At 41.4% G+C, this 4128-nt stretch overlaps 1 long non-coding RNA gene across 1 annotated transcript; it reads right to left on the reverse strand.

Moving 5' to 3' along the window:
• Window positions 1–805: 805 nt before the first annotated feature.
• LOC138339029 (uncharacterized) lies at window positions 806–2762 on the reverse strand. The gene is made up of 3 exons (XR_011212041.1): window positions 2543–2762; window positions 1933–1979; window positions 806–1208 (listed from the first exon to the last, which is right to left on the reverse strand). It is a non-coding gene; the product is annotated as an uncharacterized lncRNA (long non-coding RNA).
• Window positions 2763–4128: the final 1366 nt, after the last annotated feature.

Here is a 4128-nt window from a genome sequence, read left to right on the forward strand (position 1 = left end):
CACCTGCACTACCTCTAAGGTGACACTCCCTCATAGTATGGCCCTGACGGCCGCAAGAAAAACACGCACATGTAGCCCAACGACATTCCCCAGGATGAGACTTACCACAGCGAGAACACCGAGGCAAAGGTGGCCTCGACTGGCTCAAACCCCTTCCCATCTGTGACCCTGACGCCCTAGAGCTCTGACCAACTTCCGAATATCCCATATGATCGAACCCCCTAGACATGAAACGTGGGGGTGCACTCTATGCTGGCTGGGAAGAAAATCTAACATGCTGCGAGACTGCCCGCTTCGAAACTCGTCACGATAACCTGCTGATCTAGCCCTCTTATGCTGACCTCTATTATAATCTCTATCTGGCTGACGTCCCCGGTGCTGATCCTCTACCCCCTGTGCATATGCCTGCACCCGAGCAATGTCCATACGTGGCTGAAGAGTCATTGCCAAACAACCGTCAATTAGATAACGATCCAATTCCATCACATAACGATGTACCCTGTCTGCCATATCAGCCACAATAGTTGGCGCATGCCTAGCCAATGAATCAAACTCGAGGCTATACTCTCGAACGCTCCTGCCATTTTGCTTCAAACGCAAGAATCTATCGACTCTAGCTCGCTTCATCTCTGGAGGCAGGAAGTGGCCCTGGAAAGCCTCCACAAATTCATCCCATACCGCTGGAGGAGCACCCTCACCCCTAGATAAGTCCCAAGACTCATACCAATTAATAGCTAAGACAATATGGAATTTAATCAAATCAACCCAACCCCAACGTCATATATATATATATAAAGAGGACCTGTCTCATAAGGAGTCATAACCATTCAACCATAACAGCATACGCGAGCCGACAAGGCCGCCACTATTCAAAGCATAATAACATACATAAGCCGACAAGGCTGCCACTACACAATACACAATGATGTACGCAGCCGACAAGGCTGCCCCTGTACAAGCGGACATCCCAAACAAACCATGTCCAGACCATTATCCAAAACATATATATACAACCCACATAATGTCCACAGACCTCTAAGAGTACAGTAGTGAAACTCAACGGGACAGGGCCCCACCATACCCATAGACGAGCAAAAGACTACACAAAGAGTTATGTACCAAAACGACTGGGCTTCGGACAATGGAGCTCTCCCAATCAGCAGAGTAGATATCCTAGGAGGGAGGATCACCGAACTGTGCGTCTACACCTGCGGGCATGAAACGCAGCCCCCCGAGGAAAGGGGGGTCAGTACGGACAATGTACTGAGTATGTAAAGCATAAGGTAAAGATGATAGGATACTAATATGGCAAGTCGAAACAAAATATCGCTACACATATACCCTTTTAAGTGAAAATCATGCATATATTTAACATTTAAGGTGCCTAGCTTCCCTAGTAAGGGGCTCGACAAAATAATCATCACGTCATCTCCGTCATCATCATCATCATGACCATCCTCATCACCAATCATATATATAATATACATACCCGGCCCTCTAGTGAGGAACTCGGTGACATATGCAAGAAACTCCGCACGAACATTACCCGGCTAGGGACTCGGTGAAATGATAAATGACTCTATGCATGAGCAGAATATTATGAGCAACCATATGCAATTAAAATCATTTCTTATAACTCAATAGAATAATCAACGTGAACCAGCAAGGAGTATTACCAAAGATTATTGTTTTATCAAGATTATGAACCTTTAGTACGATATGGAAACGTAAAATCTCAATGACTCTAAGAAGCACTACCATAGATATTAGAGATCATCATAGCCTTAGACATAGCCGATATATAGAGGAATAATTGTGGAAGCAAGAATATACGTCACCTAGACGCTCTAGAGGTAAGTATCAAACCTGTCCGTTATTCGCTTATTTTTGAAAGTCATGCCAAACAAAGAAAGAAGGGACAGCGTTACATACCGTATAATCGGGCCGCACGTCCAATATTTACTGCTCAAGCTATTAATCTATAACAAGCAACAATCGTGCCGCAATTAGATAAACATCGCGCTTTACTTTCTTGTAAGCTAGCTAATAATCTAACGAAAATTCGGCAGCACTTCCCCTATTTTCCTTACTTCGTCCCAATACGACAACAATCCAAATTATCCAAAGCAATACCAATAATACATATAACCCAACGAATCATATTAAACAGCCACCTCCCCTAAACAGTTCCGTCTCGGAAACCATAGCAGCGAAGCAATGACACACCGAGCGATAACTCTTTTTATAATTCGCAACGCATCTACGTTATCGTATTCATCCTTTGGAGTATATACTCATAATCACATTTAACATATACATAATGCCAAAACAGAATTTTCCCGCAGTTTGCTTTAATCAAAACAGCCCAAGCACCAACACGACACCACTAATAATCCGATTATGGTTTCCATTCATACACTTAGTACATTCAATAACTAAAACAAACTTCCTAAGCTACTGCTCACGCCCCCTTCTTAAAATTAATGGATAATTAACAAAGGTATTCTAAATAATTAATACACCAAACAAGGAGATTACTAACCAAATTATTTGCAGCTGCTGGCCAAGAGTTGTAGGGTTGGTTTCTCCATTTCCAAGGCTGCCTAAAACAAGTGGTGAAGAAGAAGATGATATGCAGCAATGCATTTCACCACTTTATTTAGTATAGAGTGGATTTCTCCACCTCATTTAATAGTATGAAGTGGAGGCAGCCCCCCTCTACAGCTGTCCACTAAGGCCAGCTCATAATCTGATCTTTTTAATTTTTGCCTTGAGTGGTGGGGCCCACTGGATTAAATATTAATCAGCCACCAATTATGAGTGGTGGGGCCCACTGGATTAAATATTAATCAGCCACCAATTATGAGTGGTGGGGCCCACTAGATTAAATTAATGCTAATCAGCCACTAATTAATCCCTCACTTAAAGTTAATGGCACTTACATTAGCCAAATCATACTTAATATCACATTTGGAATTAACATCCTTGCCTAATATTTCTTTAATCACTTGGAACTTAAAATAAAATCTCATTCCCCGGACTTACGTCTACTAGATCATGATGTGCACTACGTATAAAAAAATACGAGGCATAACAACACTACACTCTAATAGATACGGAAATATTCATATTGTGAAAAAATCATTGTTTCGACAAATGTACAAAACACATTGAGATTGATTGTCATTTGTACGCCAATAGTTCCTCGATGGACTCATTCACTTTCTCACATTTCGATCTTCATCTCAACCTGATGAATCATTTGCTAAATCATTGCTTTGACCTCCACATCACACCTTATTGAGAAAGGTTGATGTATTATCGTCCCCTCCAACTTGATGAAGGGTGTTAGTATGAATATTGATCTTCTCACTAAGAAAAATAATAAATAAAAAGATATTGATTTAAGACCCCGAATATGACTTAGGTGAACCTAGAGCCAAACATGGTTGTAATGATGGTATAAGGTGCTAAAATGTTTTATTATATGGGTTTGAGATAGTGTCTAAGAGTTTAGGTACATTGCAATCAAACGTCAAGGAACGACCAAGACGTTCGATGACTAGGTCACCTATGTACTTATATGTGGTTTTATGTGTTTATATGTGATTCATGATGTTATAAGGTTCTTAAATGAGATATTATGGTATATATAGGAAGTCTGTCAAGTTTTGTGAAGTTTAGAGGTCAAACGTCCAAGAACGTTCACGACGGACGAAAGGTTTGCCTTGAAACGACCTTGTGTGTCTATGTATGTATTCTCGAGTTTTACGTGTTTGTTTTTAATGAAACTCATATGGTAGGTATTTAACTTGTAGAAAAACATATTTAGGGTGGAAACTCTAGTTACGACTCTAAGTAGGACCCACAAAGGGCCCTAAAGGAGGACCCCAACTTGGAACTCAACACTGACATGAAGTGACAATCGACTGACCCAAACGATGGCCAGTCAACCAGGCGAGGCCTGTTGATGGGGAAAAGTTGCATGCAGGTTGAGGAGTTTCTGAAGCAACCCACTAGATCCCAAGATGGGGTGTGGGTGAGACCACAGTCAGTTTGTATGGGTGTCGATGGTGCAGGAAAATCTAGTAGTTTTCTATTAAGATTTAGGGGTTTTGGGAAATTCAT

Source organism: Solanum lycopersicum, chromosome 10 (genome assembly GCF_036512215.1).
Source record: "Solanum lycopersicum chromosome 10, SLM_r2.1".
In the NCBI taxonomy this organism is placed as follows: domain Eukaryota; kingdom Viridiplantae; phylum Streptophyta; class Magnoliopsida; order Solanales; family Solanaceae; genus Solanum; species Solanum lycopersicum.